At 36.1% G+C, this 12,894-nt stretch overlaps 1 protein-coding gene across 24 annotated transcripts in view; it reads left to right on the top strand.

The window, feature by feature from the left end:
* The window catches only part of VTI1A (vesicle transport through interaction with t-SNAREs 1A), a 373,592-nt gene that overhangs the window by 107,441 nt on the left and 253,257 nt on the right, over positions 1-12,894 (top strand). For 3 of the 24 annotated variants that reach the window (XR_010318060.1, XR_010318062.1, XR_010318063.1), the window contains exon 8: positions 59-225. The exons of 17 other annotated variants lie outside the window; for them this stretch is intronic. The gene's annotated coding sequence lies outside the window, so the exon portion shown is untranslated. Of the gene's footprint in view, positions 1-58; positions 226-874; positions 1,615-2,435; positions 9,115-12,894 lie in introns of those variants that run through there. 4 more of the 24 variants (XR_010318058.1, XR_010318064.1, XR_010318059.1 and 1 more) reach the window with 3 other exon arrangements.

Here is a 12,894-nt window from a genome sequence, read left to right as displayed (position 1 = left end):
GGAGATTAGTGGAAAATAAGCTCTGTAAATTAAGTTTTATTGGAAAATTATCTTCCAGTGTTCAGCAGTGAAGATAATATTGAGAGATAAGGCTGGAGTGGATTTTGTATAAAGCAATTACAGCATGAAGACTACAATCTGAATGAAAAATACTGCTCAGGATTTCCTGTAATCTCTGGAAAACTTCATTTTGGAAAGAATTTAAAATTGCTTCATTTTATACAGGTGATTATATACTTAAGGTGTATTGCAATTTGAAAGCAGCATTACTGAATGGTTTTAATGACCATTTATATATGGTGGGAGGCACGTGTGTGTGTGTGTCTATGTGTGTCTGTGTGGAGTTATACTTGGAAAATTGTTATTTCAAGAAGAGTCTCCACTACCGGAGCTCTTTCCTTCTTTATTTATTTTAATTAATTTTTTTATTGTACTTTAGATGAGGGTTTACAGAACAAACTAGTTTCTCATTAAACAGTTAATACACATATTGTTTTGTGACATGGGTTAACAACCCCACAACATGTCAACGCTCTCCTTTCTCAACCTTGGGTTCCCTATTACCAGCTTTCATGTCCCCTCCTGCCTTCTAGTCCTTGCCCCAGGGCTGATGCGCCCATTTAGTCTCCTTTTGTTTTATGGGCCTGTCCAGTCTTTGGCTAAAGGGTGAACCTCAGGAGTGACATCATTACTGAGTTGAAAGAGTGTTGGGGGGCCATACTCTGAGGGTTTCTCCACTCTCTGTCAGGCTAGCAAGTCTGGTCTTTCTTTTTGAGTTACAATTTTGTTCTACATTTTTCTCCAGCTCTGTCCGAGGCCCTCTATTGTGATCCATGTAAGCAGAGTTCTTTCTTTAAACTTGCTCTCTCTTTAGGTAACTGTGTATGAAAAGTAAGATCAGAATGTCTACTGTGTATTTCCTTCTCACCCTGTCACCTACAAAGAGGGACTTCTCTTCCAGGCCTCCATCATGTAACTGAAGAAGCCTCTGGTACTTTACTAACTTTATTTGTATCTGTCTCAACTCTTGAGTTTGGCCTTTGCATAGCGGTTACAAACTAATAAGAACAAAGACATTGTTCTTGAATTAGGTTGCAGCATAGTTTGGTTGAAAGAGCCTCCTTTAAGTAGACTTCAAGAAACCTTTATATATCTATGTATATATCTGTAGACATACAAACATAATATAGACATATGTAGACATATAGATATAATATGTAGACATATAGATATAATATGCACCCAAACTCCAGTTCCTGTGTGTTTCCTTACATTTTCCTTCTTCTTTCCCACTGGCCAATCAGGAAGCTTAGGTGGTGTCTAGGATAACCGTTTAATGTCACAGGGTACTAGAATGGCGAGGAAAGGGTAATCACAGTGTATGGCTGTGTCAGCATTGTGGCTCCATCCCAAGAAATAGAAAATTCCATTGCATTATATGGCAGACATTATTAAAGGGGTATATTTGTTTCCTAATGTGCAGAGGATCCTTTTATCCTTTAATTAAAAAAAAAGAAAAAGCCTTCCTTATAATAAATAAAAAAAAAAAACTCATTGCCGTCAATTATTGACTCATAGCGACCTATAATAAATAGTAACTTAAAAAAAAAAAAAGCCCTAATACTCAGAAGCACTTTTTACTTTGTCACAGAGAACTTGGAAAATAAAGCTTATGATTCAATGTACATAAATACTTATGGAAGTTTTGTATAATGGTTACTTTAGGCAGTTCATTCAGCTAAATTGGCTATAACGCCATCATGAATGAGGACTACGGAGGTTTATCAAAATGAAAATCGCCCATTAAGACTGTATCTGAACCAGTTTAGAGAAGTAGAGCCTAAGACCTGGCCTGTGAGTCTTTGGCCAGTAAAAGTTCTTTCAGTGCTGGGCATATACCAGCTCCACAGGCCCCAACTTTATTAGTGTGGAGATAAGCTGATTAGGTCTTGTCAATCAAAGGTGCCCATATCTCAATTGAGAGACACACACTCTCCATTTTTCTTTAAGCATTGAAGCAGGCAACAAAGAGAGAGATGTGTGGTATGCATCTCTACAGTTGTCACCATGCGGGGTGCATGGGTCCTGTGATGATGCGATGACTGTATTAAAGAGTACATCAATTTGTTTTAAAGTGTTTTGATTTTTTATGGTGGCATTAAGAGAGAGAACATTGTGGTTGCAGCTTTACTAGAAAGCAAAGAGTTCTAGAAGAAGAAAAAAAAAGTGCTTCTTTGAAGCCTACTAGGGCTTTGAATCTTGCTGTGCCAATGGGCGCTTAAGTGCTCCCGTCACTGGCAAACTCAGATCCGCCATCAGCTTAGGTACTACCCTCCTCTCCAAATTACTCGTTTGGAGAAATATGGAAAAAAAAATGTCTATATTGATCTAAGCAATATTAATGTTTATTGACCATGAGCTTTTATTTTTTTCAGTGACTTAAGAATTTTGGATGAAAATACAACACACGTTGGTTATACTGTTGTACTCTGATTTGGTTGTAAAGAACAGCAATGCTTCTAAATATTCCCCAAATGCCGACTGGCAACATGGCTCCATTTAATTGTTTTACAAACGGTAATGAATGCCTTGTCTTATCTACCTGGAAGATAAACCTGACTTAACAAATACAGGCTGTCAAAGCGTAATTCTGTGGGGCCTTGGCTTGAGACCTCATCATCTCGTCAGTATTGGGAAAAAGGTAGAATGATGGTGTAGAGGGAAAACCTGGCCTTTTGTTCTTCACATCTGAAGTTTGCTTACTGCAGGCCTCCTTCTCACTTCAAATGCAGCAACAGAAAGGAGCCCGCCCTCTTCCCCCTCACCCTGCACACGCCCCCAGTGCTGCAGTCGTGTGCAGCCATGCTTCCACAGCGGATTATCTTTTTATCAGCTATTCCCCCCTTCACTCCTTCCGTTTTCTACTGACCAGTCAGGCAGCCCTCTTAGGAAAGACGGGTGCTAGCTTCAGTAAAATGTTCATTCTACCACACAAATCCACACCAGCCCTTCTAGAAGCTGCTTGTCACAGAACAGAAAGGCATTTGTGCTCCCCTGAATTGGGTAATATCTTTATTGGGGGTCCTATGAGAAAAACAAAAATATTGGGAGATGAGGACAGGACTGGTAATAGTTTCTGAAATGGAAAAAGTATTTTGTTTCACGTAGCGCTGATTAGCCAGAGTGGACACACTGATAAACAGGTGTGTGCTGCACCTGTTGCAAATGCGCTTACAGTTTCCTAGAAACTGCCCTCCTGCTTTTAGGACATAAAACCAAACACCAAGTCCATTGCTGTTCAGTTGATTGCAACTCATAGTGACTCTGTAGGATGGAGTTTTCAAGGCTGTAATCTTTATGGAAGTAGATCGCCACAGACCACAAGCTGGTAGGTTCTAACCTCCAGCCTTTTGGTTAGCAGCCGAGTGCTTAACCACTGCACCACTTCTTTTTTAGGCGCCTTTTTTTAGGACACAGGAGATAGTAAAAGTTGGTTTGTCACTTGGAGTTCTCTGTGGGCCCAGACAAGGGTGACTGCAGTGATGATTCTGATCTATACAGTATATGACCTTGAAGTGCCGTCTGAATTGTTAGAAAGATTAGGGCCAGTGATGCTTAATAACTGGTGCACATTAACATAGAGAGGTTTTGTATTCAGGGTTCTTTGCTTTAAAGCCCATTGCTGTCGGGTCGATTCTGACTCATAGTGACCCTGTAGGACAGAGTAGAACTGCACTGTAGGGTTTACAAGGAGCACCTGGTAGATTGAAACTGCAAGCCTTTTGGTTAGCAGCCCAGCTCTTAACCACTGTGCCACCACACATTTTATTACTGGATTTATTTTAAGACTGATAAGGTCTTTAAAATACTATCTGATTTTTTATAAGAAAAAGTTAATATCCAACTTTCTAGAAATACCTTTTAAAAAAAATATTGATGCATTCACATGTTGAACATCTGTATTCTGGGTAAGGAACTTGGCTAAGCTCGTTCTCATTTTTAGGTTTCTGGCCTAATGTTACTTTGAGAAGACTCTCCTGACCACTTTATCAGAAGCAGGTTTCTCCTCACATCTTATCAGTCCTTTCCTTCATAGCATTGATTGCACCACGGATTGTGTTGTCCATTACTCATTTTTTGCTTGTCTTCTCCAGTAGGATGTAAGCTCCCTGAGGGGGCATTTTATTGAATGATTGAAAGAAATGGGCAGCTATATTCCTTTACTACAAAGAAATTTACTTATTCCAAATAGTTTCCCACAAACCTTTATCATGAGAATGATTATAGCCATTTCCCAGACTACTTTCGTGGAGATCTGGTGTAGCTTTGTAAAGAATTTATTGTATCTAGCTCCCATTATGTTGATATTCTTAACATATTCAAGTGGTTCCCGTGAGAATAATTTTTTTTTTTTTTTAAAGAATATTACATTTTACTCAGCAAAGAATAGAATACTCTACCTGAGTTGGTCCACCATGTAGCTGGGTGTATACTTGTTAATTAGCAGCCAGTTTTTTTTTTGGTAAAGATTTTAAGGCAGAGTTTGGACTCCTTTTTTATTTAGTTCAGTGCATGCCTTAGCTGTTGAGCTTTGTTTCTTCTCCATGATTTACCAATTGTAACTTCATTTAAGTTTACTTTCATAATTGTTTTTAGGCCATAAAATCAATAGTAAATATTAGATTGCAGTACAGTAACATTGCCTTATCCTGGGTTTGGGTACAGTGTTTGTTTCACTGACATCCGGAATCAAGGAGCCTGGGGGAAACTGGTTGCATTGAGGCTTTGCTTATAGTGGCTTAGTCATTGTGTAAATCTCAGTTTTCTGCTTTATTATATGATAAGTAAAACACATAACCATTTCTCTTTTGCTGTTTATAAGGATGCAACAAATACTTGAATTATTCAATCGTACATAATAATCATCTTCAGTTGTTATCAATGATTTTGGAAAACTGGTTACTTTTTTATGTTTTGGAGGCTTGACTCAAATGGGAATGAGGTATTTTGACATGATTGTCTGATCATCGATAACTGAAAATTCTGCTAGAATAATTAGGGACCTGCACACCAAAATAAATCATACATAGAATCAGCATGAAAAAAATTATGAAAAAAAGTCTTTAAAGGAAAAAGTTAAGGAGACCCTAGGAAAATATGGAGGAATGCAACAAACCAGACTACTACTATCTTTTTTTGTTTCTCCCTCAGAAAGATTTTTTCATCAATAAAGAAATACTTTTCTGTGTTGGTCTATCAAGAACACTTAAGAAAAAAATCTATCATCAAATTCCCTTTTTAATTTACCAAGATTTACCAATGCCACTAGGCATTCTTAGCCCATGAGACACTACTTTATTTCATGAAGTAAGACTAGTTTTCTGAGACATTTGATGAAATTTTCTTAAAAAAAAATTTTTTTTTTTAAGTAACTAGTGTCAAATGCTGATTTTTCTGCATCTCAAATGACCTTTCAAGTAGTTACCATACGAAATGTTGCTGAGTTACAGCTGGTTTCATTGAGAGTAAACAGACATAACTTAAGACAACTGGTGATTTAACATATCGTTCTTAAACTACCAAAATTCAGTAGCAACAATGTTTTATTATTTTTAAAAATCCATATTTTTCATATTCTTCCTTTGAGCTCTAGTATATACAAGCATTAGAGGACCACGATCTGCTGCTTCTGTTTACCTTGCAATTCTGCTTGTCAAGTGTTTATTCCTCAAGTACGGAATGTGAGTATAATTAGGATAATTGAGTCAGTAGTGCTTCCATTTGATTTTCTTTTAGGGTATTAGTGGCAACCTCCAGAAATGGAAGGTTTTAGAAAGCAGTTTTATGTTTTAATATATGTGTGTGTGCCTGTGTACACCTGCGCACACATGCAGGCATATTTAACTATATAAAATAGATTTTCTTTTATAACGACCTCTCAGTGTCTCTTGATTCAGATAGTTTTATGATAGCAATCACATGTTGTGGGGAGTTCTTTTGTACCATTAATAATAACTAAAACACAATCATCTTTTTAAGGGTGAGAAAGAGGGAAAAGGTAGAATTTGAAAAAGGAGGGAGGAATCTGTTCTTATTCCTTCCCTGAGGCTGAACTGTTTATCACTCTGTCCTCATTCGGTAAAAGTGAATTTTATAATAAAATTTTCCCTAATCGTGCACTGTCAGTGGAGGTGTCTTATCGCTGAGAGGAAAATGACACCGATCCTATCGGAAAACAGAAACGATGTCACCGTGTTCCCAATCACAGCTCCTCAGACCCCATATCTACCTTCTCCACAAACACCAAGCCGTGCTTTTTTCATGAGAACATCAAAACCCGGCAAAGTCATTAAAATTGCACCCGCGTAGAGTTGCTGGGATCAGCCGCGCTGGCGCAAAATGGGATGTGGGAAAACAGACTCTCTAAATGGGCTAATTCCATTGTCACGTGTTTACAGCTTAATTTTAATCAGTTAAAAAAGCCACACATTGCAATAAATTGGCATTATCTTCTGTGACACCAGAAGACACAGTTGGTTCAAGGATTTAGAGGGTCACTGGCAACAGTATATAGTATTACAGACAAAGTATTTTTACGCTTGAACTACGGTAGCTAAGGTACAATCCCCAGTTAAGACTGCAAACAAAGACTATAACCCACATAGTACTAAGTTCAACTTGCAGACCACCTTCACCCTTGATGGACTTTGTATGCAAAACAAAGAATTTTGAGAATGTTTTAAAAGAGTAATTCACTCGTCATATAAAAATTCAGCTCTGTAGCCTTATTGCATATTTGGCAGTGGAGCAAATGGTGTTTCCATAGGTCCTCTTGTTTTCCAGGCCTGATGTTTCATTGACTGTGTTTACATTGACCATTAGATTTTTCGAGCCGAAACAAAGATACATTAACACGCTTGAGGAAATGCAAACAGAAAATTGTGTCACTGACAATTGTTGAAGGCCAACAATGAAAGACTGTCTCTAATGGTCTTAATTTATTAACGTCAAATTAGCACTGATGTATTTTTATACAATTATGTTGGGATATTACTGAAGTAGAAACTACTGGAAAATTTAACTTATATTTGTTTTATGGAGTTATTCTTAGAGTACACATGTCTATCTCAAAGGAGAATGATCCCTTGAACAAGGACTGGCTATTCTGCATGATAACATTGGTAATTTTTTTTGGAAAAAAAAAGGTTCCCTTTTTGTAGCAAAGTACATTATATCATTTCAGTTTTCAGATTTGATATTTTAGCTTCATGAATTGTCAGTACATTTACAGTATGATTTTAAAACAGATATTAGACATCATCAAATTTGTCTTAAAAACCTAAGATGATTAAAATATCTACTAACATGTTGATTATTGTAAAACCTTTGTGGTTCATAAAATAGCAGTGAGTGGAAAAATTCCAATTTTGTTCTGAAAATACTTTGTCCATTTTTTTGTTTCGTTTTGTTGTTGTCAATTGACAAATCTGACCTTGACGGAGAAAAAAAATAAATGCATCCACGACTTTAACAAAATGAAAAGAGCTCTAGGAATTAAATTCCTTGGCCGTGACTGAAAAAAGAAACATTTGAGTGGCTTTTGTTTTAGTTTTGTTCAACACTTTGTTGATTTCTTTATGCCAAAAGCAATTGAAAGAAAAGAGGAAGTTATAGTGAACCAAACAGGAATAATTTCTCAGCGCATTGTGCTTGTCTTCACTGTGAGCTTAGTTTTCTGTAGTCAGTGTTAAATTGATCAGACCTCTGCTGTGTGATTGAAGTACTTTTTTTTTTTTAATCTCATATTGTGAAGTTAAAATGGTTAAATCGTAGCATCGCTACAACAGTGTTTCTGATTGCATTCACTTTGCAACAGAGGCTCAATTTTTGCAGTTCTTCCACATTTAAACAGCTTGAGTATATTTAGTGGGTCACTGTTCAGAAAAAATAATTATAGATGTATATATATATAATAGAGAAGGGGACTGAGTGCAAATTTTGAACACAGTTCTTTTCTCTGTTAGGATTAACAGCCAGCTCTGCGGGAAGGGAGAACACTTGGGTGTGTGTGGAAAGGACTTCCCTAGATTATGGCTCCTAGCTTTTTAAAGGAGCCGCTCACACAAAAATACAAGAAGTTAATTGTGTACAGTGGAATCCTGGCTTTTGCAGCACATCTAAAAAATGGTTTCATTGATTTTTGCTTAGATTTTTTAGTAGCTATGGGTGTTTGTCAATGGCTTTTTTTTTTTTGAAGAGATAGTCTAGTTGAAATTTTCTCAAATATATACACACATATATATATTTACTTCATTGTATATTAATATTTGTTAGAAAGGCTGTGGGAGATGATAGTTATGTACTGCCTTGAAGTGAAACTGCCCTCCCTCTACATTTGACTGAGAGACCCATAGTGTGTGTTGATTGAAGATGATTGATGGAAGGTAATGTATTTATCAAGTTCATACATGAGCTAGCTGAACAGGTTTTATTTAGCCTTCCTATCACCTGTACCATGAGACAGTGGGCCTTTGTTTCATTAGCTTAATGCAGATAAATGTTACTTTGAAATAATGTTTCTGATTTAAAATTCATAGTGTACGTATTTGGTATTTTTTCTGGGAAACACTATCTTAAAGAGGTTGTGGACCACAATGTCGTATCTTAACCTGACAGAAAACAGCTATTGAAAATATTAAGTCAGCCACCAAACACTGGGCTTCTTTAGGTTTTGGCTATGGAGGAAACAGAAAAATTTCAAACTTACTCAGAGGTGCAATAAAAGCAGCTAAAAACTATAATGCTTCATGTTTAATAAAGATGCCTTTTTCTGATACATGTTTTATTTATATTTACTCAGTTTATTTTAAGTAGTTTCATAGATAGCAGTGAAAGTCATGATGCTTAGAAGCTAAATTTTTTTATGTGTGTCTGATCATTTTTCAAAACCATATTGTATTTTTAAAATTTCATTTACAACTTACAGGACTGCCTAGTTTGCACATCAGTTCAGCCTGTGTTATACTTTTCTACACATAGGCTGCGCCGTTGAGCCACTAGTCAAGGAAATGTTTCTTGTGCTGTAGAGAGTGCATTAAATGGAAATGAAGAGGACTGGCTTTTTAATTTTCGGTTATTATAAATAATATGGCAAAAAAGAGCATGTTGTAATATACCCAACATTTTCATATCTTTTAAGATATTTTCTGATTTTTTTTTAAACTCAGTTATTCTTTGAAGTGACTATTTGAGTTTTTATTTCCCACAGATATTAGGAAATGTATAAGAAAAACATATTTCTAGAAGAAATAGAAATTATAATAAACATATAAAGTTATTTTAGTATTTTTATGTGACTGAAAATCATTTAAAATTTATTTTAATTTAAAATAACAATAATACTTCATTTAAAATATCTTTAAAGTACCAAATATAATTAAAATAAGTATGTGCTTGGAAATTTTGACATGAAAATTTAGCTGTTTAACTTCCATAACTATATGAGAAATTTGTGGAGTCAAAGTGATGTTATTTCTTACCTAATAGAGGATATGACATTGTTCCATAAATCTAAGTAAAAACTGGTTGGCTATTATGAGTACTCACTGCATTTTAATCTTTGATTTGCACTATTATTAGGACTAGCTTATATACAAAAATCTATAGTACTAGTCCTATTTATTGTATTTTTACCCTTTGATTTAAGAATATGTAGAGTAATAAACTGAAAGTAACATTTACAACTACATTATATTTCAGCATAAGTATATGTTGGAAAATAACTTTATAAGTAATGAAATACTTCCGTTAAATATTTTAAAAAACTAAACTTTGCATGTAGGTTCAGATGTCATTCTTTGATCTTTGCATTTTGTAGATCTGCAGGTTCTGAGAACAGAGTGTTCTGGAACGATTTTTTGTCTAAATACATTTTGTGTAAATCACTGTTTTCTTATTTAATAATTAGAGTGATCTATTGAATTGCCTCAATGGCATATAACAGCATTGGAAAAATGAGGTATTTCTTGATACTGATAATAGAGAGGATCCTGACAGAAGATTTAAGCCATGGTCTTTACAGTTACACCATGGCAAAGGTTCCCAGAGTATTAGTCTTGATGGGAAACGTGGCTCCTGCTTGGATTCCCAGCAAGCCAGGCCTTGCATGCTCCGGCTCCTGAAGACCGCCTGCCACATGGACACCCTGTCGCTTCCTATGTGAATCTTCAGAGAAAAGTTCATAGCAAATATGTTGATCAGCCAGTTATGTGTTTAAGGAGGTCTTCCTCAATGCTTACACCAAGGCTAACTTGTTCTTCCTGCCAATGTGGATATAACAAACCTTACTTGGAACTAATAAAAATCTCTTTTCTATATTACAGCATATTTTTGTAGAACTCCATTTTATAGCTTGTGATATTCACTTCAGATGCTATACTTTATAAAATGTGATTTGTTTGGGGTATAATTCTTAGCATTTTATGAATTCATGTAAAAGAATGGTGGTTCTGTTTTTCATTTCAAAGAATAGTATGTTGTAAAAATGTGTTATCGTTTGCATTTATATCTTCGTAATTCTATTAGGAAAAACAAATCTTATATCAAATAATCATATTAAAATTAACCAAATGATTTGAAATTTAGAGCATTAAGGCTAACATGTATTTTTTTCTTAGTACACTTTATGCAATCACTTTTTTTTTTCTGATAGTGAATAATGGTTTCAGGGAGTCAACAGTATGATAGATGGAAGATGATTATTCTTGAAACTTAAACTGGGGGTTGGGAATCTGCCAGACTGGATAATTACTTATAGTCTGTTACTTGCATAATATCTCCGTGGCATGCTTTGAGGTGCATAGTTAAGTACCTATACAAAACCCGTTGCTGTAGAGTCGATTCTGACTCATAGTGACCCTATAGGACAGAGTAGGACTGCCCCGTAGGGTTTCCAAGGAGTGTCTCGTGAATTCAAACCGCCCACCTTTTGGTTAGCAGCCATAGCCCTTAACCACTACACCACCAGGGTTTCCGTACTAAGTACAGTACTTAGTAAGTGCTCTGTCAGGGACCTGTTTGGACAATCGGTTATAAAGGCTCACCACTGATTTGTAGCACTGTTATTCCAAACCTTATAGTAGAACATGTCTATTAATGAATTCAGATTACCTGGGTCTCTTTAGAAAGGAAGACCATTTAATTGAAGAGGAGCATTAAGAATTGGTGCTGAATTTGGGCACATGTCTGTATAAGCAAAACTATATTGATCTTTGTTTATGTTACTGCGTCTTGGTAAAAGGACAAGATGAGTTCACTATTTGGCGGTTTTATCACTTTTAATGAAAGCTGTGTAATGTATCCAAGATTCATTTTGCAGCCCAACATGCTATTTCATAGCTATTTCAGAGTAGCTGAAACTGAGGTATGAAGAGAAATATGATATATATGTTAAGATACTGTGGATAAAGAAAGAAAAGTATGGTCTCAAATATAAGCACCAAATTACCAGTCCCTGGAGGAATTACACACACCAAGGGATGGTGAAGCTGCTTTTCATATTAGTAGCTCTTGTTAGCTGTGTTTCAGCTATAGAGCCAAGAGAATTACATATTAAATGATAGTAAATGATTTTCCTTTGAAAGGTTGGAGAGTTCTCAGTAAGACCTCAATCTTATCCTGCAGTATCCATCCAACAGCTAAAAATTACCAGGTGCAATTTAATGTCCTCCCCTGGTTTTGTTTAAATGGTCTTTTATTTATTGGTATTGTTTATTAAATTTGAGGATTATCAAGGCTCCGTGTTTTCCCCCTGCTTCCTATAATTCTCCTTTGGCCATCTCTTCATCTTTGTGCTTCTCTACCACTGAGCAGGCCCACTCAAGAGGTAAAACTCAAATAGGTTGGTTATATGCCTTATAGAAACTTTAGTAATAAATTTGTTGAGAAGGGGAAAAACCATTTGTTGAGTGCCTTCTATGATCCGGGCATACACGTCATTTGATTTTAACAAGTTCTATTGTTTCCATCTTACACATAAGAATACTGAAGTCTAGAGAGATTAATCTGTCCAAATTAAGTACCATCTGAAGTCAAATCCTTTACTTTTTTCAATTTAAGAGGTTTCTTCTTTAAAAGCATTCTATTTTAAAGGGGACATCTAAGTCAATTGGCATACCTGACTTAATGGTCTGACTGAGACTGGAAGGACCCTGGTGGTCATGGCCCCCAGACCTTCTTTTGGCCCAGGACAGGAACCATTCCTGAAGCCAACTCTTCAGACATGGATTGGACTGGACAATGGGTTGGAGAGGGATGCTGGTGAGGAGTGAGCTTCTTGGATCAGGTGGACACTTGAGACTATGTTGGCATCTCCTCCCTGAAGGGGAGATGAGAGGGTAAGAAGCTGGAGAAATGGACATGAAAAGAGAGAGTGGAGGGAGAGAGCGGGCTGTCTCATTAGGGGGAGAGTAAATGGGAGTATGTAGTAAGGTGTATATAAGTTTTTGTGTGAGAGACTGACTTGATTTGTAAACTTTCACTTAAAGCACAATAAAAATTATAAAAATAAATAAAAGCGTACTATATGGTATCTCATATAATTATATGGCTTTTGTTTGTCCGTTTTCAAATATAACATGAAATGTTGCCTTGAACTAGATCATATTAAAGTACCAAATTATCTTTTGTGAAAAATGAAATCAGGGCATACATCTGGGAATCCAACAAACTCTGAACAGGGTATGTACTTTTTTTTACTTTGGAAACTGATAGCTGCCTGAAGGTTACATACTTGAGGTCAGGCAGCTTCCCTGTTTCCTTAATTTTCCCTTTGTGGCAAAGAAAGGCAAGGTTTCCTATGAGAGAAAAAGAAAAGAAAACCTAATATTGGCATTC

The sequence above is a fragment of the Loxodonta africana genome, chromosome 16, assembly GCF_030014295.1.
Source record: "Loxodonta africana isolate mLoxAfr1 chromosome 16, mLoxAfr1.hap2, whole genome shotgun sequence".
NCBI lineage: Eukaryota > Metazoa > Chordata > Mammalia > Proboscidea > Elephantidae > Loxodonta > Loxodonta africana.
The sequence above is the reverse complement of the archived record's forward strand: the minus strand, read 5'-3'. Positions and strand labels throughout refer to the sequence as shown.